The sequence below is a fragment of the Mus caroli genome, chromosome 2 (genome assembly GCF_900094665.2).
Source record: "Mus caroli chromosome 2, CAROLI_EIJ_v1.1, whole genome shotgun sequence".
NCBI classification, from domain to species: Eukaryota; Metazoa; Chordata; class Mammalia; order Rodentia; family Muridae; genus Mus; species Mus caroli.
This window is the reverse complement of record NC_034571.1, coordinates 129,334,396-129,359,809: the sequence shown is the minus strand read 5'-3', so window position 1 is coordinate 129,359,809 and position 25,414 is coordinate 129,334,396. Positions and strand designations below refer to the sequence as shown.

At 40.5% G+C, this 25,414-nt stretch overlaps 1 protein-coding gene across 2 annotated transcripts in view; it reads right to left on the bottom strand.

The window, feature by feature from the left end:
- Positions 1-10,945, bottom strand: part of Snap25 (synaptosome associated protein 25) — a 71,085-nt gene extending 60,140 nt beyond the window's left edge. The window contains exon 1 of one of the 2 annotated variants that reach the window (XM_021155437.2): positions 10,790-10,945. The gene's annotated coding sequence lies outside the window, so the exon portion shown is untranslated. The remainder of the gene's footprint in view (positions 1-10,789) is intronic. The other variant, XM_021155436.2, reaches the window with a different exon arrangement.
- Positions 10,946-25,414: the final 14,469 nt, after the last annotated feature.

The following is a 25,414-nucleotide window of genomic DNA, read 5'->3' as shown; positions in this document are numbered from 1 at the left end:
AAAGAAAGAAAGAAAGAAAGAAAGAAAGAAAGAAAGAAAGCACACATGTCAATCTGATAAAAAGCCTGACCCCACCCCCACATACCACCATGTAGTGGCAGCAGCAGCAACAACAAAAACCTCTCAGCACAAAGCTGAAAACAAACAGCACCAACAGATGTGGTTTGGTGATGGTTCATTGAACAGCTTGCAGCACATCTCTTTTGCACAGCAAAATATATTTTTCATATTTCCTTTGTTTTCCTCAAGGGCCCTTGAAATCCAATGCATAAAGCAAGAGGGGGTTAGTGTTTATTTAAGTGAAAACTGAGCCTCTTTGGGTATCTAAACCTAATTCTAAGGATCATGAGGCCATTCCCAAAGCAGAGATGCTATCAAAGGCATTTTCAAATCCTTCCCCAAATAGAAAAATCAAATACTCCTGATACATCGTCCCAATTTATCATGTATGCTGTTAAAGTGAAAAAGTAATCTGGTACCATGAGCCATTGACTCTCTAAAAAGAAAACACAATAGAAAAGAAAAGAAGCATATATTCTTCAAATAACCTGCAATCAAGAATGCAAGAAATACCACTTGGTAAACATTGGCTAGTGGAACACAAAGACCTGCCTTCCCCTTTCATAGGGTGGGAGGTAGCAGCAATAGTAATTTCTTAAGGCCTCATGACATCCACTTGGCATTCATAGTAGCCACCTCTTTTTCTTTACATCTGTGAACACTAGAATCAGTTCAGTTTAGGTGAGTTGTTCAAGGTTGCACAGCTATTATGGTTGAGGTAGGTGGTCTGCAGCCTCTGCCTCTTTGTCCAGTGCTCAATGAACTCATCTGAACGTTACTTGTCTCTGGTCACTCATATCATCATATGCACCTGAGTTAGCCTGGAAGACTGTGCTCTTGGAGGTTTGCTGACTCACTGGCAGCATGCAGTCTTTTAGAGTAGTGGTTCTCAACTGTGGGTTGCAACCCCTTTGGTGAGGGGGTCAAAAAAACAAACAAACCCCTTTCACAGGGTCGCATATCAGATATCCGGAATATCAGATATTTACATTGTGATTCATAACAGTAGCAAAACTACAGTTATGAAGTAGCAATGAAAGAATTTCATGGTTGGGTCATCACAACATGAGGAACTGCATTAAAGGGTTGCAGCAGTAGAAAGGTTGAGAACCACTGTGTTTAGAAAGTCTCACTGGATTATATGTAAATGTTGAAAACTCATGGGTAGAAAGAAAAAAATGTGGACTTTATAGTCAGAGAGACAAGAGCTCCAAACAGTTTAAATGTTTCCAACGAGATTATGTGAAATAACCTAAGCAAAAGTTGAGTGTACTATCTAGAGGTCATTTAGCCAATTATTTGTTGTTATTTTCTTTGTGGTCATTCGACTGTTTATATATTCTGCAGAAAGTAGACACAGAGTTTCTACTACTTTTTTAAACTTCCTTTATGAGAAAATATGGAGAAAAAGACATACAAAAGTCCTTGTTCAGTTGGTGATAAATATTGGTTTTCCTACGATAAATGAAGCTGATATGCTATGCCTATTTTTCCTCTTCTAACAAAGAGGACGCTGGACGCTGGATGTTAAAGGAGATTTTTTGCAGAAAGCCAAATCAACATGGACAGCACGTATACACCATGCCATCCTAATGAAGCAGTGTGCGCTTCTGAAGACAAGGGCTGACCAAAGGCACAAATCAATGCCTCAATCGATGTACGGGCAACGATTAAAAATATCATTTGATCCTAATGATTACTATAGACTTTTAAATGTATGCATAATGCAAGCTAAACACCTTGGCTTCCTATCTGAAAATGGGTTAAATCACTCTTAGGGAATGGCTGTTAATATCTGAATACAGTTCTGCTTTTAGCAATGCTTTTCTTGAGAATTCTTTATGCTTCATTAGCATTTTAACCCCTGGCTGATAGATGATACAACATCATAGTAGAATAATAAGTTGTTTACCATAGTTTGGTAGCTAGTCAAGGTAAGCCAAAGCACCTCTTTTATCCCAACATTTAGGGTGAATCGACTTGCAGAGCTACAGAACAATTAGTGTATTTTCCAGATTGAAATGTCTGGTTGATTCAAGGCAGAACTAGTTACTGGAGTGAAATTCATTTCTCTGAAGAAACAAAACAAAACAAAACAAAAAACCATGGTGATATCTTCAGTCACTTGCTTATCCCATCTGGTGCACCCCACTTGCTTATTCGATCTGGTGCATGAAGGGTACTAAGAAATCAAGAGCTGTTATCTCTGATCTCTAGGGCTTCTATATTCTACTAAGGAAGAAAAATGTATAGGTAGGTAATTATAAAGTTATGCCATAAACCTTCAAGGGAGGTGGAAATGGGAACATAGTTAACTGATAAACACAAGTAAAGTCTAAAAGTAGGGGTTGGAAAACTAACCTATATCCTACTTCATTCTGAATCTCTGACTGATGACCCATAATGGGGCGCTTTCAGGGGAGGAAAGTACAAAAATACTGCATTTTCTCTCCTGGTCACCTTGGTTTTTCATTGTTCCAAGCATTTCAGATTGCAGCATAGTCTTTTTTTTTTTTTTGGCCTAGAAGGTAGCAAGATTCTTGATGCTTTACTCTTTCCCCTTGGTAAGAAGTGGTTTACACAGGCAGGTATCCCTATGAAGACGTATGCTGAAATACAAAACTATATTTAAGGGATATATATTGTCTTATGATTGCCATGTAAATGAAGGCAAATTTACCCAAAGGCGTACCTTAGTTATTTATTTAGTCTAGGTGTCTATGTTTCTTAATATATTCATTCATGATAGAGTGGCCTTATTGTAGGTAGGTACTGACTAATACAGAAAACCTTAAGTCAACTGTATCTGTTGATTTCTTTTTTATGTGTGTGCATACGCCTGGGTACGCATGGGTTTTCATGAATTCGTGTGCTTATATGTCTGGAGGCCAGAAAATAGCCTCAGGAATGTCAGGTGTTGAAGAATAACATCTGCATCATTTGAGGCAGGGTCTTTTCATGTCATGGAGTTGATTATTAAAGATGGACTGGCTGGCCAGTAAGCCCCATGGGCTTACTGAGACTGCGGGCACGGGCCACCATGCCTTGTTTTTCATGTGGGTTCTGGAGTTTAAATTTAGGTCCTTCTGCTTGTAAGACAAACAACCTTACTCACTGCACAATCTTTATAGCCTCCATGATCTCTTCTAAGTTGGGTTAAAAGAAAGAGATCCTATTTAAAACATGTTTCCTAAAGTACTTCTGTCTGCATAGGGTATGCTTAGCATGTCATACTGAGAGCAGAGACATTTATTTTATTTACTACTGTGTCTGCAGAACCAGGATAGTGTTTTCTGGCTAAATGGTAGCTAAATGGTAGCTTATTCAGAAAATGTTTGCTGGATGAATGACTGAATGTGTTGCAGTAACGCTAATGATGTTTGAGAAGTTCATGGACAAGTTAGAAAATCCCATTATGTTCAACATTTCTCAAACATAAACCAGGAATATGATTTTGATTTCTAGTAAAAATCTTCTCATCACTTTCTCATTAAAATTAAAGGGATCATTCCACAGGACTCCCTCATATGAAACCAGTTCACTGATGTTCTTCCCAGCAGGCTTTCTGGCATTTATCTCCCTTTACTTTCTACTTATCAATAAAAAAAGTCACAGTGTGACTTATCTATGGCTGGCCATCAAGCAAACGTTTACTAACTACAGGGAATTTAAGAAATGTGTTGTTTTGTATTTCCCAGTCAGTATTTTCTGAAGGTGTAAAAAAAAAGAGAAATATAAACAAAGGATATCAACAGCTTGGCCCCAGATTCTCAATGGAAAGGGAATTCAGTCACAGTTTGCCTGTCTCTCAAAGCTCATCTGAGCACATTCTCTGAAACAGAAATGAGGCAGGAGTGCAGGGCTGAACTCTGGCCTCAGGGGGGCACCCGAGAGAGGCTTTCGTTTCCACCCATGCTGCCCAGTTTAGGGCAGAAAGCACTGATTGAAGCCATGGGATGTCATCTTCTAAGTTCAAAAATCTAGAACCAGTGTCATCAGAATAAAATAAGTGAAGGGGAAGCCGAGACTAGAAGTTCAGTTTGTAGAACTTAGCACTTTCGGGGAAAAAAAATCGTCTTGCCTTTGATGTCTAAAAAAAAAAAAAAAAAAAAAAAAAAAAAAAAGGCCTTCCACCTGGAAAGCCAAGAAATGAGTCAGCAGATCGAACAGAATCGTCAATCGTAGGATTACCAGGCCAAAAAGCATCAAAAGGATCAGATTTATCTCTTCTTGGTTAAACAAGAAGCCATAAACTTAGCAGAGCAGTCATTTAGCATCAATCCCAAGTTGATATCAAAAGTCACTTTCTCTAGACTGACTGAAAAAGGGACATTAATCTTTAAAACAGGATTTCCCCCTATATCTTGTTGGGATACAGACTTGTGTATAACAATCGGTTAACTGTTGTAAAGGTTAATGTTTGTGAGTCAGCAGAAAACCAACAAGAAAGCAATCAGTGACTATCTTTTCTTGCCGTGTGACAGTTTACCTGGATGGAACAAAGCTGGAATCTGAAGTCAACTATAGAGACAAGGAGTCTTTTCTGAAATATGAGGATTGATTTTTCTGTCTCTGTCTCTATCTTTCTCTCTGTCTTTCTCTCTCTGTCCCTTTCTCTGTCTCTCTCTGTGTGTCTCTGTCTCTGTATCTCTGTCTGTCTCCCCCTCCCCCTCCCTCTCCCCTTTCCTCTCCCCCTTCCTCTCCCTCTGATAAAACCCAGAGCCTCGAATATACTTCAACCATGTGTGATCATTTTTTTTTGCACTGTATCATATGATTCAGGTCATATAGAAATATGACTTTTTTAAATACTTAGCAGTTCAGAGATTCTGCAGAGGTATTCCTTCTCTCTTATAAATGGCAGACGGAGAGCAGAAGTTAGAAAATAAAAGCCAACAAACTGCTTTAAGTAAGACACAGGAGACGAGAAAAGCAGAATCTTGAGGTGAAAATTCAAAACTAATTTATTTTTTACAAGGAATTTAAAATGTTTGGAAAAGCTGCAGGACATAGTATGTACTAGATGACCAAGGATCTGAATAAGGAGGGCAGACACTCAAGGCAGTGATGATGTAGAACAGAGCTTTGAGGCAAAAGGCAGGATTTCTTGTCTGACTAGAAAGATGATGTCAAATAATTTGGGGCAGAGGGAATACAAAAAAGACTAAGAAAGGGATATGATACTGAGGACACATGAGTTCTAAGATCTGTGACTGCAGGTTGACAGCAGAAGCATTGCTGAGACAACAGGATCCGAAAGCCTTTCTTCTGAGGCCCACACACATTGCTGAGGCATTTCAGCTGCGTCAGAATGGCAGCAATACTGACCAACACTGTCTGCGGATGAGGAGACCAAGTTTTACAGTGCCCTGGTGGGTTATTAGGAGACTGATTCCGAAAACAGGAAATTATAAGCAGTTGCTTCAGGAGAGCTGTGGGGTTCCTGGCTGCCAACCAGCATCCTCACAGGCATGCCTCCCTTCTCAAACGGGGAGGGAAAGATAGAAGAAAAATATCACGTGCAGAGGCCTGCAGTATAGTTTAGGGGATGAGTGCTTGCTTAGCATGCTTAATGCTCTGGGTCCAATCCTGTCTGTCTGTCTGTCTGTCTATCTATCTATCTATCTATCTATCTATCTATCTATCTATCTATCTACCTAATCTATCTATCTACCTATCAATGTATATTCACTGTGATTCATTTGACCAGCAAGAAAAGCGATGATATAAGAAGCAACCGAGTACATTCAGCTAGCACCCTGGTCTCTGGAGTCAGACTGACTACAATTATTCCTGTTCAGCTCTCTGATATGTCACTTAGCTCTTGGCTCTATCTCAGCCACTTCACCTGTAAAACTGAAATGACTTACTACGAAGTCATTACCAACACTTGGCGAACTAGCAGCAGAGATAGCTCAGGCCATCTCACCCCTGGCCCCACACAAAGTACTTCGGATTAGTCTTTGCCTTAGGCATCTCTGTCCTTTAAAATCGTATTCATGGCTTACTAAATGCTATTGTATTGTATCAGATACATGACTGTAGTTTACATAGTTCACTTAAAATCAGAATTCACTTAAACTTTTTCAGGGGAAAAGTATAGCTAGCGATCTTGGTGAAGATAATAATGTTAAAAAAAAAAACCACAGTTATTGTTACAGCAATGATAGCAATTCTGAAGTCTCTTTCCTTTTATAGGACTAATTTCATTGAAACAGTTTCCCCACTCACCGTGTCTTGCTTTCTTGACACTGTGATTCATATCTTCCTTTTCTCTTACCTGAGAAAAGTCCTCTGGACCCAGCTTGATAAACTCCTCCTAAAGTTTCAATGACATTCCCTTCTCCCAATTTCCCATGAGCTGGGAGGTCACACATTACCACATCACATTTCTCCTGCCAGTGTTTTGGTAAATAGCAAAAGAGGGAAATCACGTTGTGTTTCTGACAGAAGGCAAGTAATCAAATCTATGCTTGTAACCTCCATTCCTTCCTCTGCAGTGATGATGCTGTTGGCTATTTTGGTTTAGTATTTCTATCAGTATTTAGAATTTTGACATTTTATTATGGGAGTGGCAACTACAAGGTTAAAAAACAGAAATGTGTATAGTTTAGACTTCAATCCAGCTCTAGGATATAGGGAACCAAGAAGAATCAGCCTGCTTAGTTGGAAAAGAAATGTGTTCTGTTATTTACCTCTGCTTACCCCAGCTTTATAAAATGTTACCACCACCCTCCATTTTTAGGCACTGGTTCAATTTGTCATGCAGTATGTAACACATTGTGAAAAACCGACCCCTTCCTGCCCCAATTCAGTGCATTTGCCAATGTGGAATATTCAGAGAGAGGGAGAGACAGTTCTACACTATGTTTATTATTCAAATGTACATTCTAGGATCTCTGATCATCTGGTTTCTGACCTGCCTTTTAATTCCCCTAGCATGTATTCATCTCAGATAGTTTGTTCTAGTTAAATATGGAACACCGAAACTGCAGGTCACTTATGGGGAAGGACTATATGTCCATGTAGGTGCGAATATCTTGGAGAGAGATGGTAAGTGATGTTTAATTACAGGACTTTTTTTTTTTAATGAATCACCCTTGATGATAGTGATGTGTTTCCCTCTAATACTGGGGATTAAACCTACTCTGTTAATTTTTGGGTGTTAGCCAGAACCTCGTTGCTTTGCTAGTTATATTACTTTCTACTCAGAAATCAATTTTAGAGTAAAATATCTAATTCTAAGATTGTCATTCAAAACATTCCATAGGGGGCTCTAATTCCATTCTAGAAAACTCTATACAAGCTTTCAACTGTCTCCAAGTGGCTAGACATTTGCAGGATTCAGTGAAGAAAGATAGCCTGGCTTACATAACTTGAAGTTGTTTACTTAGCAGGCCGTTCTAATTTCTTTTCAACCTTTCCAGGCTAGCTCAAGACCTGTGCCTACTTTGATTTTGCCCTGTCTGAAACCCTATCCTTACCACTGCTCACATTTACTTACAAATGAATTACTTACACTCTCATAATTTTTCCTGTTGTTTTATTGCTTTTTAACTTTGGATTTGTGTGATAAGTTTTATTACTTATTATTTCTATTAAGATTACTAGATTCTAAACTTACTGAGGTCAAAAACCATATAACCATGAAATGTTATATCCCCTGTGGGGTTGATTTATGTATCTGGTGCTTTCTGACTGATCAATATCTTCCTATTAGGTTGGTGCCTGCTGGCAAGGGATGACATTGCAGAATGTATCCAGTGCTGAGGCCAAACCCATCATTTTTCCTGCTTTTCTAGCACTGTAAGGCAATCTCATAATGTAAGAAGCATTGCTTATTGATAGTGCATCATTTAAAAGTCAGGATTTTCTTTTGTTTCCTCCTTCAATCTCTTTATTACATTGTTTTTATTTCTACAATGGTCAAAGCCAACAGTTCTCCTGAAGGCCAGCTGCTATGCAGTTGCTAGGCGTCATTGGAGGAGAAATCAATTGTTCAGCTGATAACCTTTACTACAGGGTTAACTTTAGAGTTTAGAAATATCATCTAACAAATTAAGGGACAGCTTGCCTTAGAGCTGTGAATGCTTTATAAAGTAAAGGTTAAATTATCAATTCTAGGGATATTGTACCATGAAAAGATTGTAGAAATTGTACATTATTTTGTGCTGAGAATGCTAAATGTGGAAAACAACAATAAACAAACAAGCAGGTTCCATCCCTCCATCTGCAGGAATGTTTCCTGGATTCTCCATATGCCTCTCTGCTCCCACCTCCTTCATCACATTGTCCTGGATTTTCAAAATTCAAACTTAAAATGAAGAAAAAACATCTTTTTATTTTTCCTGCTGAAGATTTTCCATGACAAAAATGTTGAATCTATGTCACAGGTATATTTCCTTTTATTTTCTCAGCTAACTTTCCTATATATTCAGCTATATAAATACTCATATTGCCTCTTTTTCCCACCTCGGTACCCTTAGCCAGCTTTACTGCAATGCTATGCCCCTTTCCTTCATCTTCCACTATCCAGCAAACCTAGCAGTAATTACTAACGTTCAAGCTCATAATTCAGGCAGCATTAGGCTTTGCATTTGCCGCAACTGCGCAGAACTGTCTGGATTTGCACTATAACAGCAAAGCATTTAAATAAGACTCCTCCCCATACTCCCTCCTCCACCTCCCATCAATGAAACGTAGTTGTTTATTATATCTGAAGATTTCAGAGTTATAAACTCCCATGCAGCTACATAATCTGGAATAAATTTCCACTGAGATCAATTTCCATCTACACACAATAATATACCAGCATATACATACATGGAAACACATGATTTTTATAAAAAGAAAAAAGAACCCACAAATAAATAGCTGGGGATAAAATAACTCTTTTTAATAGACAGGGAATTTTAGTATCTTTGGGAGACAGATGATTGGAGTTATAACTAAATGAACACAATTCAAGACCTTTGGGAGGAGGTCTTTAAAAGGGTTCATGCTAGCATGTCTTTAATGCATTATATACATCCTTATATATGAAGCTGTTATTCTCATTTAACAACAGTGGAAAGCATATCATTTTAGTCTTGATACATTCATGACAATTATGAGACTCTAAATCAAACAGATATTTATCATCATGACAATTTTTGTTCATGCGGAATCTCTAAGCCTCAGAGAAGAAAATAGTTATCATGACCTCAGCAAAATCCTGCAGTGCCATAATAGAAATTGCAGTGAATCTTGGGGGTCAGATTCCTACTTCAGCCGATTCATAACCCTGAAGGACATGTTTAACTTCTTCCAAGGATGACCATTCTTAATGTCAAAATCTACAGCAATCAATCTGCCATATCCAATGTTAATATGAAATGCTCTAACTCCAAAACCACAGCCAAAGATATTGAAATTTCTCTTTTGGCTGTGTATGCTTGTTTCTACCTAGTTTTAAGGATAAAGGAAAAGTGATAAAGGGATTTATTCCAAAAACTAGTTCAGATAACCCATATTTAAAAAAAAAAACATAGGGAGGGAACTGTCCTATAAATAGATAGTACTAGCATTATCTTATAAGCCCACTGGAGCCCCCCTAATATCAACAGATATATCTACCCTGTGTTAAATACAAAAAATTACAGTATTTATGTCGTAATGGAGGATAAGTGACCGCTTTTAAAAGTATGGTTTTTTTTGTTTTGTTTTGTTGTTTTGTTTTTGTCTAAACCAAGGCACAGGAAGAAATACAGAAGGCTTCTACAAGTAGTCTGCTATTTCTTGAAGCTACGTGGGAAGTGAGGAAGAGAGCAGGCAATTGTCTGTAAATAAATCCCTGCTGACAGGATTTATTCTTCTTTCTTTTAATCTACTATGCCAGCTCTATTAAGACTTTCTATAAGACCTGGATCTCAGAGAGAATATTTGGCCTCTAGCCCCAGCCAGGCATCTCTGCAGCAGGTAATGCGGCGCTGCAGCCGGATCGCTGTCCCTGGTGCTGAAAGGTCAGGGCGCCGACGCGGGCGCCGAGCACTCCTGTCCAGGGTGCTGAGCTCCCGCCATCGCACCCCCACTAGTCTAGCCCACCGCACCAAACCTCCAGAGCTCTCCCACTTTGCAGCACATGCTCGCCTGTAGCTGACTTGGGGCAGGCGGCATAAATCAAGTCTGTGGGGCATGGAGGCTGCTGCCGCTGCCGCAGCTCAGCTTGCCCAGGGAGGGAACTGCCCCCCTTCTCCTTTCGCCTCCCCAGCGCCCACACCCTGCCTTCTCATCTCCCTTGGGTAGCAGTGCCCTAAACACTACAGTCATAATCACAGGGTTGGAACGAACGACAAGATCGTGTTTTGCTTTTAAATTTTAGTCTACAGGTAGAAAAAACCCCCACAATCCTAATAACCTAAACATATCTCAAAACTGCATCGCAAGATGGAAGAGGGTCCCACGGCTGCTTCAAAAGAGTAAGTTATTATTCTGTACACATCCTCGCTATTTCTTCCCACCACTCCATCTGCAGTGTCCCCATTCACTCCTTCTCCAAACAGCTCACCTCGAAAATACTTTTATGTAGCCCCAGGCGAGAGTCTAGGTAGATGTGCACACAGGGAATACCGCACCCTAAGTGCACCAATACTTGTATTTACCCAGGCTCACTTGGGCTGCCAGCTGCAGTCCCTTCTGTGTATGCAGCCATACAGGGCTAGGACCTGGATCGGGGGAGGGGGCTCTTTACCTTGTCTTCTCCAGAGGATGCTGTCCGCTGATCCCTGCAGGTAGCAAGAGTGGAGGAGCCGCCGGTTAGGGAGGGAAGGAAAGACAGCTCCAGACCTCCCCGAGGTTTCTTCTTCAATGCAACGTGAGCTCTGCCCTCATCAAAGATGGCCGTTCCTTTGACGTCAGCAGCTTTTAATAGCCGGCTCCTCGAGGGGCGGGGAGGAAGTGTGATGGGGGAGGGCGGAGGGAGGAAGGTGGCTGGGGGCGGTAGGGGAGGAGCCGGGAGGTGCAGAGCGCTTGACTCAGCTCCCCGAGCGCTTTGCAGCAACCCTTTTTATTTCAATCTTTTATAAACACCCAAACGGAGCGATTCTTTTGACTCCATTTTAGCACCGTCTTGGGAAATACATTATTTCTTGCGACTGTTTTCCTGATGGCCTATGCGTTTGCTTACGTGTGCATGCATATGTGAATATATGTATGTATATACGTGTGTTTGGAATGTATATACAATTATAATAATGTAAATATATACATATTTATATGTAAAACGTTCCCCTGCTGATTTGTCTTTGGTTGAGTCACAGACACGAGAGGAAGGTAAAGGAATAGAAGGGTGATGATGTGAGGGATTGGCATAGATTTCTGTTGTGATTTATTTTCTCCAGAGAAGAGGGTCCGAAGAGGCATTCCCCTCCGCTCTCACTCTCACCAGCTCCTTTCGTGATCAGGTTACTCAGGTTGCTATTTTTATGAAAATTATTGTATTAAAGCAGCATTGCAGGTTTAGAGTTCTCATTTAATCATGGCCAGTTGGGGAAAGGCTCACACTTTCTTTTAAAGTACGTCAGAGCAATTATCACCGAGATAACACTTGAGTTGGGAAAAGGGAGAGGGAAGCTAGTTAGCCCTATTAGCTTGGGTTTGCAGGGCTAGGGCTTTGAGTTGCGAGTTGTTTGCCCGGGGCTTATAGATGACGCTGTGGCCGGTTGAATTTGCAGTCTGGGCCTAGAGTGGTATTCGGGTTTCTTAGAACGTGTCCAGACATCCGGGGTGGGGGGGTCGGGTGGAGGGAAGGTAGCTAGGACAGTACTGAAATCTGGAGGGTCACTCATTACACAAGCACTTGCAATGGCAGACCCTCTGAACCTCTGGGTCTGGTATGAGCAAGAATGTCTACTTCTGCTGGTTCAGATGAAAGATTAGAAGTAATAACCTCACAATATAATCCTGGCTTTGCTTGTCGTGCGTCAGGAGCAGTCAGGAGCTGGGTAGGGCGAGCGGCGATATGCAAATAGTTCGGTGGTGCAGCCTCTAGATGATTCACAGGTGTTGGGGAGGTTGTCCGGGTTCTAGGCAGGGAGGGAGAGCTGGGGAGCGCGTGGGAGGTGGGGGACCTCGTCTCAGGAACTGTTTGTACTTTTCCGCGGAGGATGCGATTAGAAGTCGTGCCTCCCAATCTTAAAACTTGATGGCCTCTTGGGCGATGGAAAATCCTTTTCTCTTAGAAACACACACACACACACACACACACACACACACACACACACACACACACTTAAAACTGGATCTGAAGAGCAACGCGTAAACGCCCCCGCCCCGGTCTCGATAACACACACACACACACACACACACACACACACACACACACACACACACTTGCTGGTTTTAAAGGCAAGCTTAGATAATAAAGCTTTTAATTGTAGGCGAAGACAGACCGGGAGCTGAGGGAGGAGGGGGTTGGGTGGATGTACATAGGAGAGGAGCAGAATTTCCTTTTTCTAAAAGATACCAAGATCCAAAGGATTATTTTGAAATCTTAATCTTTGCGATGATGATGGTGTTCGGATTTTTATTAAAACCAGATTCCTGAAATATTGCTGCTGCAATTTGCTTACTTAATTATTCAATATTTAAATTTCTGTACGACAGAAAAAAAATATGCGTGGTCCTTACTAGGCTGCCATTGCAGCTCTTATTTTCATTATAATAAAGCTCGCAGGAATAGGCTTAAGAATGTAATATTTTTCAGTTATGATATGACTTGGGGAAAAAAAGGCAGCATGCAGAGTTGGCAGAAACAGACAAACTACCCTATAAGAAGGAGAAAGAAAATATGTATAGGGCCCTCCAACTAGAAATCATTCAGGCAGAAAGTTTGTGAAAGAATGGGGGCGGGGGATTTTCCTTTTTTTTTTTTTTTTTTAAGTACGTCATTGATGGAGCCTCATTCTGCAGGCAAAAGTGATGTGGCAAGCACCGGAGAGAAGAGCTTGGTGTTCTGAATCTTTAGCTGAAGACTCCTCACACTGACAACTTCAAAAATTACAGAGAGGAAGACAGAGTCTCACTGGCTTATGGAGCCACAGAAAATACCAGCAGCCCCTCTGCAAGAGGTGACAGCATTGTTCATATCTGTATACTCCTTCAGAAAATGATGCTATATAAGAGGTTCTCTATGCTTGGGAATCCCTAAGATCTAATCTGAGATACCCTGGAAATGTAAAAGCCTTTCCTGTGTAGCAAAGATAGTCCCTAATATACTTTGAATATCGTATTGTTTCATTAAAATAAAACACAACAAACAAAAACTCCCATGGTGATGATTGACAGTCCCCGGCCCACCAGATTTACGTTAATCTGGGTTTACAATGATCTGGCCCATACAGAGAAGCAAGGTGAAGACAATTTTGCTCTGAAATGATTTAGCTGTGTCTGAGTCCCCTCTACAAAGATCCAGTATGTGTAGTTCCTGATGCCAAGGAACTCACTGCTGTGATTGATGGGTATGTATGGTATGCTAATGCAGTCTCTGAAAGCTCTCTGGTATACCATACTCCCAAGCATTCTAATTTGCAATGGTTATTCTTGGAATACAAAGTTCAAGATTCATAGCCAAGTGGGAGGCTAAGGCAAGGGCTTCATTATGAGTTCAAGGCCAGCCTGGGCTATACAGTAAGCTAGCCTGGGCTTTATAGTAAGACCTTGTTCCAAAACTCCAAAATGTAAATGAATAAATACATGGATAAATATAAATTTAGAAAGCAAGAAAAAAACCTCCAAAGATTATTAGTTGGCTTGACAATTACAATTTCATAAAAATATGTTTTTATTATTTGTGTTGTTTGACAATTTCATGCATTCATATATTGTATTCTGATTATTCTCTCTTCCACATTCTCATCATCTTTATAATTTCCTCTTCTTCCATATTCCTACCACTCTCTTTCTTGGCTCACAACTATGGGTTTTGTTTTGGGGCCCATTAAGTTTCCCTGGGGGCTATCTGTGTAACCATTGAATTGGAAGTGTTCAGTGGAGCCTGATGAGGTCATCGGTGAGTACACAACTGAAGGAGATGGATGATCTCCCCATTCCCTGAACCTGAGGGTAGGAAACAGTTCAGAAGTGAGTGACAGGGCTCCAGATCCCTCCTCCATCCATACATGACAGTTCACAGGCTCACTTCATTTGCAGACATAGTGCATGCGTCAATAGCTGTTGCGAGCTGATGATTCCGATGGCTCTTTCTTGCTCCATAGATGGTATTTTATAACCCTTCATATCTTCTGGCTTTTCTAGTCCTTCTATTCCCACTTCCTCAGTGTTCTCTGAGCCTTAGAGGGGATGGTAAAAGTATATTGTTTGGGGCTGAACACTCATTTGCCATTTATTCCCATAATAGTAATGAGTATCTGCATTCCCTGTCTTTTACTAAAAGGTGAGGCTTTCCTAAACAAGGATGCCAATGATGTTTGTCTTAACATATTTAGAAGTTATTTTTTTACTGTATCAGTTTTGCAAAATAGTGTACGAATTTTCCAAAGTCACCTCTGAAGTAGTTTAGAAGTACCCAGCTTGAAAATGCTTGTTAACATTCTCCTTTGGGATATACCCGGCACCCTCTAATAATCCAAAATCTTTGAAGGACACAAGGCTTGGGTAAAAGAGCACATATTTAATAGATGAGCCACTTTGCTTCCTTGGTTTCCTTTCCACATGACTTGTTTACGCTGTTCTCTAGGTATGTTTTTGTAGCTGTCCCCAATCCCTAACCAGTACCCACACACAGTTGCTCTTGGAAAGATGAAATGTTCTAGGTCTAAATTTCAAAGCTACCATTGTTCCACAAAGCCATGAAACAGGGACATAGCTGTGAGAGGTCCAGGAACATTAGTTGTTTCTGATTTACTATGTCAAGAAAAAAATAAGATTATCCACCTATAGTTTTCAGTAATACTTTGTTCTTTACTAAGTGTTCTGTAATGGATGATGATTGCCAACAACTGGGGGCTAGGTGTTCCCACACTCCCCTTCTTTAATTTATCAAAATCATAGCCTTGATTTTCCTAGTTAGTATACAAAGTATGGGTCTCACTATATCACATTCAGCTATATGTGTAATTATTCTTTGTTTTCAACCATTCCCTCTCTTCATTATGTTCTCCCATGATCTTCCCCTGACACCCCCACCTGCTTAATTTTCTTCCTCTACTTAGTTTCACTTTCTGTTTTCCTATTACATGTGTTCCATTACTTTCTCTATTACCTGCTCCACCTCCCTTAAGAGTTCTTCTTCTCCTCTCATGATTCCCTCTCTAGAGTCCTCTTTCTTTCCCTCTATTCAACACACACACACACACACACACACACACACACACACACACACCTTTAAAATAAGAGTCTGCAGAAGAGAAAAACTTGTAGTATTAGTCTTTCCATAAGTTGCAGGCTAGGCTCTTGCATTCTAAAGTATCTCCAATGCTGAATGTGCTCATGGCCAGGTAGAGAAAAATAGCTTTGTAACAATTAAGGATGGAGGGAAGGAGAAATGGTAGCCTAGTTGAACAGACCAATTGCAAACAACATCATAGTTACCCTTTATGAAGTCTTTCAAGAATCATATTATATGTCTGTTATCTCATGTGCACTAGTCTCAAGGGAATGATGTAGAACTATGTCTGGTTTTGGGAATTATTGGTTAAATACTAGAATTCCCTCATTGTGACAGGACATCATGCCTCTAATTGACATGAAATTGCCATAACATAGAGGTTGACTCTTCATTAGATAACAGCTAGATATGTATCGCTTATTTGCTCTAGGCCTAAGCTTATTCATTTATACTAGTCTATTCAACAAGTCAAAAATTAATACTTGGCATTGTGCTTAGTATTGTAATGCATTGAGGCTGGGTTAAAATAAAGGAGACAGCTGAGAGCAAGGGCATGGCTAATAAGTACACAGCTGGAATTTGAATTCAAGGATTGGAGTTCATAATCATTGTGTATTGGTGTACACCCTTCCAGTTCCATGAAACTTATTTCCTCTCCCAGCAGCTGATCATCATCTACCTCAATATATTTGTGTATGACTTTTCTCATTAGTAGCATCAGAGGGCATGAGGCTATGAAGCATTGGTTGGGTTGTAACAACAAGGTCAGATGGGACACTTACAAACGAAGGACTGTTTATGTAAATAGAAGAAACATGTTTAGAGGAGAGTCCAGAATAAGGTAGGATAGAAAGGAGGAAATTATGGGAGTATCATAAAGAAGCCCCCTTCTCAGAGTCTGCTTGAAACCTTTTTCAGTCCAGAATCAAGAACTCCAACACAATTAATAATAGTCATTTGCTTAAGGCAGTCTCCTTTCCCAGATACAGACCTACAACAGTCTAGGATGCGTGCCAAAAGCCCAATGTATAATAAAAGACATGTCCTAAAATTCTTGTGTAATCCTAGTGTCTTTGGTTTTATTTTACTAGATTATAATTTTATCAAAGTCACTGCTGGAGATATCTTATAATCTCACTCATTAAAAAGAGAGATAAAAGGAACAGAAACGTTTCTCAGCCACCCTTTGGGCTATAACTTGAGAGCTACCAAAGTGGTGTATATCTACTGCTAAGACAATTTCAAATCTCCCCTGAGAAACCACACCTAAACCTTTGTATGTATTATTCTTTCCCTAAAAGCCTTTCTACATTAATGTCTTAACATCTACATTTTACCTTTATTTTTTGAATTGGATATTTTATTTACATTTCAAATGTTATCCCCTTTCCAGGGTTTCCTCTCTGCACTCTCCCTATCCCATCCCTCCTTACCCTGCTTATATGAGGATGTTTCCCCACTCACTCACCCACTCCAGCCTCACCACCCTAGCCTTTCTCTCCACTAGGGCATCAAGCCTTCACTCCCCTCCCATTGATGCCAGATAAAGCTCCTTCAGCTCCTTCAGTCTTTCTCCTAACTCCTCTATTGGGGTGCCTGTGCTCAGTTTGATGGTTGGCATCTGTATTGGTTGGGATCTGGCAGAGCCTCTCAGAAGACTCCTGTCAGCTCCTGTCAGCAAGCACTTCTTGGCATCCCCAATAGTGTCTGGATTTGGTGTCTGCATGTGGGATGAATCCTAAGGTGGGGCAGTCTCTGAATGGCCTTTAATTCAGTCTCTGCTCCATTCTTTGTCCCTGTATCTCCTTTAAACAGGAGCAATTCTGAGTTAAAATTTTGGAGATGGGTGGGTGACCCCATCCCTCAACTGAGGTGCCATGCCTAACCTCTGGATATGTTCTGTACAGGTTCTCCCTCCCCTTTGTGGGGTATTTCAGCTAATGGTATCCCTGTAGGATCCTGGGAGAACCTTGCTTTCCTGGCACCTGGGACTTTCTGGTTGCTACCCCCAGTTCCCCAGCCCCCACTTCTACACACTTCTGTTCAATTTTCTGTACATCTCCTCCCATACCTGATACTTTCCCTCCTTTTCCCTTCCCTCTCTTCGCTTCCTCTCAAGCCCCTCACATCTTCTACTTCCCTTGATTATTTTGTTCCCCCTTCTAAGTAGGACTGAAGCATCCACTCTTTGGTCTTCCTTCCTGTTGAGCTTCATGTAGTCCATGAGTTGTATCATAGGTATTCCATACTCTTTGCTTAATATCCACTTATCAGTAATTACATACCATGTATGTTCTTTTGTGACTGAGTTACCTCACTCAGGATGATATTTTCTAGATCCATCCATTTGCCTGCAAATTTATTTCCACTGTGTCTCTGTTAATTTTCTGTTTCCATGATCTGTCCATTGATAAGTGTGAGGTGTTGAAGTCTCCCACTATTATTGTGTGAGGTGCAATATGTGCTTAGAACTTTAGAAAAGTTTCTTTTATGGATGTAGGTGCTCTTGCATTTGGAGTGTAGATATTCAGAATTGAGAGTTCATTTTGATAGTTTTTTTCCTTTGATGAAGTATACTTCCTTATCTTTTTTGATAACTTTGGTTAAAAGTTGATTTTATTTGATATTAGAATGACTACTCCAGCTTTTTTCTTGGAACCATTTGCATGGAAAACTGTTTTCCAGCATTTTACTCTGAGGTATTGACAGTCTTTGTTACTGAGGTGTGTTCCCTGTATGCAACAAAATGCTGGGTCCTGTTTATGTACCCAATCTGTTAGTCTATGTCTTTTTATTGCAGAATTGAGTCTACTCATGTTAAGAGATATTAAGGAATAGTGATTGTTGCTTCTTGTTATTTTTGTTGTTATAGGTGGAATTATGCCCGTGTGGCTATCTCTTTTCGGGTTTGTTGAAAGAAGATTACTTTCTTTCTTTTTCTAGGGTGTAGTTTCCCTCCTTGTGTTGGAGTTTTCCATCCAATATCCTTTGTAGGTTTGGATTTGTGGAAAGATATTGTGTAAATTTGGTTTTGTCATAGAATATCTTGGTTTCTCCATCTATGGTAATTGTGAGTTTTGCTGGGTATAGTAGCCTGGGCTGGCATTTGTGTTCTTTTAGGGTCTGTATGACATCTGCCTAGGATCTTCTAGTTTTCATAGTCTCTGGTGAGAAGTCTGGTGTAATTCTGATAGGTCTGCCTTTATATGTTACTTGACCTTTTTCCCTTACTGCTTTTAGTATCCTTTCTTTGTTTTGTGTATTTGGTGTTTTATTATGTGACTGGAGGAATTTCTTTTCTGGTCCAAACGATTTGGTCAGAAGGCTTCTTGTATGTTTATGAGCATCTCTTTCCTTAGGTTAGGGAAGCTTTCTATAATTTTGTTGAAGATATTTACTGGCCTTTTAAATTGGAAATCTTCACTCTCTGCTATACCTATTATTCTTAGGTTTGGTCTTCTTATTGTGTCCTGGATTTCCTGGATGTTTTGGATTAGGAGCCTTTTGGATTTTTGCATTTTCTTTGATTGTTGTTTCATTGTTTTCTATGGTTTCATCTGCACCTGAGATTCTCTCTTCTATCTCTTGTATTCTGTTGGTGATGGTTGCATCTAAGACTTCCTGGGTTTTCTAACTCCAGGGTTGTCTCCCTTTGTGATTTCTTTATTGTTTCTATTTCCACTTTTAGATCCTGGAAGGTTTTGTTCAATTCCTTCACCTATTTGGTTGTGTTTCCCTGTAATTCATTAAGGGATTTTTGTGTTTCCTCTTTAAGGGCTCTGGCTGTTTACCTGTGTTTTCTTGTAGTTCTTTAAGGAAGTTATTTATGTCCTTCTTAAAGTCCTCTATCATCATCATGAGATGTGATTTTAAATCAGAGTCTTGATTTTCTGGTGTGCTGGGGTATCCAGGACTTGCTGTGGTGGAAGAACTGGTTCTGATGATGCCAAGTAGCATTGTTTTTTGTTGCTTATGTTCTTGCCCTTGCTTCTTACCATCTGGTTCCCTTTGGTGTTAGCTGGTCTTGCTGTTTTTGACTGTGGCTTGTTTGTACTGTAAGCCTGTGTGTCAGTACTCCTGGGAGATCAGTTCTCTCCAGGAGGAATTTGGATATGGAGAGCTGTATCACAGTGTCAGCTCCAGGGCATAGACAGAAACCGGGAAGATCCCGTCCCCAGTTGTTCCTTGGTTCCTGTGTCCTGATGGCTCTGGGAGGGTCCCTCTGGGGCCAGGGATTTGAGCAGAATTAGTGGTCTCACCTGTGTTCTCAGGCATGCCAGCACTTTTGAGAGACCAGCTCTCTCCCAGTGGGATTTAGGTATGGAGAGCTATGGCACAGGATCAGCTCTGGGCGCAGATGGAAATGGGAAGGATCCTGTCCCAGGCTTCTCCTTGGTTCCTGTGTCTTGAGAGCTCTGGGCGGGTCCCTCTTGGGCCAGGTATTTGAGCAGACTTGGCTCTCTCCCTTCGGGATTTGGGTTCAGAGAGCTGTGGCACAGGGTCAGCTCCAGGTGCAGATGGAATAAAGTCTACATTTAATATGTAGTCTTTTAGCTAATTGTGACTCTTCTCTGAGAGCCTCAAACACATGTTTTCTGCTGTTTTGTTCTTTCCCTGGGCATTTTTCTATTTTAATAAAGCCTGACTCAGCTTCATACTGGTTCATCCTGAAGTTCTCTGTGTGGAAGGATCTGTGTGCCAAGGATCTGACTATACCTGAGTAGTGGTCTCTAAAAAACTAAAGGAATGTCCATGATGCTGAATGCAACAAGTGGAACCATGCCTTCATCCCTGCAACTACTGACATAAAGTATAACTAAGATGGATTTCTAGTACCTGAACAAGAATGAAAGCAAACAATACTCAAAGTATACTTACTAACAGCCATAGCAGAACAATATGAACCAGTAGTTTTGAAAGGGACCAATTAACTTTTAAATCAATACTGATGTTGAGTGCTAGAGATTAGATTGGTACAGAATGAAGTGAATGATTCAGGTTATATCTGCGAAGGGAATCAGCTTATCTGGTACAATTCCACTGATACTTCAGTTAAGCTTTGTGTTCTAACAGATTCTAGCTAAGCAATCTTCACTCCCGCTTACAGAAGCTTGCATCAATAACCTCTTGGTCATTTCCAGTATATTTTCTGCCTTGCTGGCTTTGGGTCTATAGAATCCTGTACTCCTCCCACCAGTTTTCAGAGGTCTCTTTATTGGGTGCCTCTTTTTTTCTTTCTTCTTTGTTGGCCTCTCCACTTCCATAGCAGATGGATTGAAATGGCAAAATAGTGGTCCCCTGCAGTCTAATCTGGACATTTCCCCGAGTCCCACACAAGCCCCTGAGAGCTCCATATGTCAATGGAACTCATTTTAAGTTTCCCCCACAGAAGCTTTGTAGGCTAAGCCAAAGAATAAAGTATATAAATAAACAACCCCCCACCAACCAAACCAAACCAAACCAAACCAAACCAAACCAAAACTCACAAAGGCTAAAAGCTTTCATTTATACAGTTTTGTTCAAGCTTAAAAGCATTGTCATGACATAGTCTTTGGTTTATTCTGATGAAAATTCCTTGAGGTATATGTACTAGTAATAAATACTTTACTACATAGAGATCTTACGCTACACAGCTGATTGGCACTAGAGCAGGAACTGGTACAGAAACCTTCCTACTATACATGCTGTATCAGATAATACAGAATATTGATGACCCTTCCAAAGTTCTGGACTGACCATGGTACATAAAGGAACTCAGTATCGCATTTTCTTATTGAAGGTTGCTTTCAAAAGTCTAACTTATGCCCTTGAGTTTAACAAGCATTGTACATACACACATTTATTTTCATATTCCCAGATGCATTTACCCTGATAAGTTTCAGAGTCATTTTTCTAGCTTATTTTTAGGCACTTTTCTCTAGGAGGGATTAAGAGTACCTCATACTAAACTGTGAGTTAACAACTGAATTCCATTGAATGGCTAACAGGAACAAAACACAGCAAAAGAGAAAATAAACATATATGGGCAAGGATTGGCTGTTTCTAGAGCCCCGTGCTGATGGAGAAATTAGAAAATGGTATAGTTACAGTGAGAACAATAGTGATTTTTTTTATTTTTTTAACTTTCTTTATTAGATATTTTCTTTATTTACATTTCAAATGTTATCCACTTTCTTGGTTCCCCTCTGAAAAACCCCTATCCCTTCTCCCCCACACACCAACCTGCTCACTCCCACTCTCTGGCCCTGCCATTTCCCTCTACTTTCACAGGACCAAGGGCCTTTCCTCCCATTGGTGATTTTTAAAAAGGGATTAAAAAAATTTAAAAACAGGCCATGCAATCCCATTTTTAGTATATATATATATATATATATATATATATAATTCATAAAGAAATTATTGTGTGTCTGTCTGCATAGCAACATTCACAATAGACAGAAGCAATCCACTGTTCACTGATAGACAAATGCAGTCCATAAATACAGTGTGTGTGTTTCAGTCCTAAAAAGAAAAATGTTATAACATGTGGACAACAAGGAGGGAACTTGAGGACCTACTGCTAGGCACATCAAGCCAGTGACAAGAGAACAAATACTGTGTGAGCCACCTACTCACAGGATCTAGAGGACAGAACGTGGAATGGTATCTGGAAAGAGGAGGGGAATCAGGGAATTATGTTTTAATGGGCATGGGATGTTTGCTCTGTAAGGTGACAAGGTTTCTGGGGAAGAACACTGCTGATTGGTACAAGAGAATGTGGATGGATTTAATGCTGCTGACTTGTACACTAAGCATTAGAAACTACTTTGCTACAATTAAATGGTGCATTGTGGTTTGTGGACTATTTTTAGAAATCACAATTTTATGGTAGGCCTTGAATGATGATTATTAAAAATTTATTCCCAAGTATATCTATGATTTTGATATGTTTGGTGAACTACAGATAAGTCAATGGACAAGAAACACCTCCTGTCCTTTTTTTTTCTGGGACTTTCCATCAACACAACTCATTTCCCTTTACAATTCTGATGATCTAGCCTTCTGTTGTTCTTTTGCAAAAAATAGATAATCAGTTACATTCAAGATCTAGTGATTTCTTGCTGTGTTGTCAGGGTACTTTTTTTTTCTTTTTTTCTCTTTTCAAGACAGGGTTTCTCTGGGTAGCCCTGGCTGTCCTGGAACTCACTCCATAGACCAGGCTGGCCTAGTACTCAGAAATCTGTCTGCCTCTGCCTCCCAAGTGCTGGGATTAAAGGCATGTGCCACCACTGCCTGGTGTCAGGGTACTTTAAAACAGTGGAATAAACGGATTTCTCACACTTGCCAAGTCCTTAAATTATGAGAGAGGGGATATTTCTGAGACTTGTAAAGGCTGCAGATCGATGCTGGGTGTCCTTCTCAGTCACTCTTCTGTATATTTCTGAGACAGTTTCTCTCTATACTTAGAGCTTACTGCCTGTCTCTGCAGTCCAGCTCTTTGCTACAGACACATAGGCCATTATTTTTATTTGTGAGACAAAGCACTGTCTTTAGTTAGACTACCTTCCTTCCCATCCACAGGGTCCAGCCAATGTTTTTATGATACAGTTATCCTTTTATTTTCTCCTCTTAATCTCCATATGCTTGGGTCACAGTCTGCTTGAGCTAGGGACCTGAAAATGTGGTTGTCCTAGAAAGTCTTGCTTCAAAACCAAACCAAACCAAACCAAACCAAACTAAATCAAACCAACCAACAGATAAAAACACACACACAAAACAAAACAACAACATAACTCTGGAATAGTCTAGTTGGCTTATTGTGCTAGCAAAGGAGCCAAAGCAGAGGAACCCTGCTGCTTATCCATCTAACTCTAGGCAACAGTGTTTCCTGCAAATGGCACATATTTTAGAGCCATTTCAAATGTGTATGGATGAGTTATCGTCAGAGCTATCCATGGTGAGCAAGAGATTCTGGATTTGGGATAAGCTCATATTTAAGTCTAAACTGAACAGGTAAACTTCTAGATAGAACCCAGCAATCTAGATACACAGTATATAAATAACAAATTATGTTTGTCCCAACCTCTGGACAGTGGCTCATAAGGTATTATCTCCTAGAGTTTGTGGCTCTATGATTTGTGGCCATGCTGTTAAGTATAGTGATAATTTAGAAGTTGGATAATGACTATATCTTAGGTGAAAAGAAAAGAGGTGTTAGCAGCAGAGTTAAGGACTATGTGGTGTTAACAAGCTTGTGACATGCTGTGAGTGCAGGGGCTAGTTTGCTACTAAGTTATAGAAATTAAGACCATAATATCTTAGGCATAAAATGGAGACATCAGTGTATATAATTAGAAAGTATGACTTCTGGCCTCAAGCTTCAAACAGATCTGGACTACTTCCATTAGATGAACTATCTCTTGTCATGTTGACTCATTTAGTGTAGTTAATCTGGCTAAGGATGCTTTCCTAGTGGTCCAGTTCCTTACAGTTTCTGCTGAAGGAATGCCTTGCAAATTCTGAATTGCAAGATTTGGGGTAGAATCCAAGAGTTCACAACTCGAAATGATCTCCAGGTGATGCTGCTGCTGTTGCTGCTGCCAATGTCCATGTTTCCCTGCATTTGTGGCTGGGCTGAAGTATCCAGTGAAATTGTCATCTGCTCTGATGAATTCTGCATCTTCGTCGCCTTCTCTTTTAACTAGTACAGGGTTTGAAGCATCTATATATCATTGGTAGACCCTGACTGGCTATCAGTCATCTTTTCCAGGTAGTATGACAGTTGGAGGCAGCATTTCTTTTTTTTTTTTCTTTTTTTTTTTTTGGTTTTTCGAGACAGGGTTTCTCTGTATAGCCGTGGCTGTCCTGGAACTCACTTTGTAGACCAGGCTGGCCTCGAACTCAGAAATCCTCCTGCCTCTGCCTCCCGAGTGCTGGGATTAAAGGCGAGCGCCACCACGCCCGGCTCTGGAGGCAGCATTTCTACTAAAACCATCTTGCTACTTTAGGACTGCAGGCATTTAAGGCATTGGACTGAAGTAATTTCTTGGCATCAGGATCTGGAAGGTCAGATATCTGGCTCACAAACATCATTCTATTTAATAAGGCAGGCAGAGATGACTCTACTTCCTGCTGTTCTCTCATTGCTATTTGGTCATAGATTAAAGAGCTTTGTCAAAGCATGGGTTACTCTGGTTGCTTGAGTGGGCTCTGCTGAAGCCAAGTCACATCAGATAAACACACTTGTTCCACACATAAGTTGCTGAGTGAGACCAAGTGAAGCCTGTATTTCATTGAATTCCAAGTTGATTGGAAGCCCAACCTTATCAAAGTAGTATATAAGTAGAAGATTTTGGGAGGAGTGGTGGATGATTTAAAAACCATTTTAAGTCTCAGTTTCCCTTACATAGACATAGGGAAATTCTATGGATGTTAACTAAGATAGGGGAGGAGAAATCTTGGCTCAGAGCTTCAAGACCTGGCAGAATTAGAGGTCAGGCTTGCCAGCAAACAACTCATTTTAAGATGCCTTGGGGAGAGTAACATGGGTACCATGGAGAAGGTAAGGAGAAGGCTATCCAGTGGCAGTGAACAGAGATAGAGACAGTTCCTGCTCTACTTGTAAGGGGTCTCACATGAAGAACAAGGCTGCATATTTGTTACAAATGTGTAGAGAGCCTAGGTCCAGCTCCAGCAAGCTCCCTGGTTGGTGATTCAGTCTCTGAGCATTCCAATGGGCACATGTTAGTTGATTCTGTGGGTCTTGTGGTGTCCTTGACACTTCCAGCTTGCTCAGTCCTATCCCCCACTCTTTCACTAGATTCCCTGAGTTCCTCTTGATGTTTGGCTGTGGGTCTCTGCATCTGTCTTCATCTGATGTTGAATGAAGTCTCTCAGGAGATAGGTACACCATGATCCGATCCTGTACCGTAAGCATTGCAAAGGACCATTAATAGTGTCTTGAGTTAGCCCTCTCACATGGGATGTGTC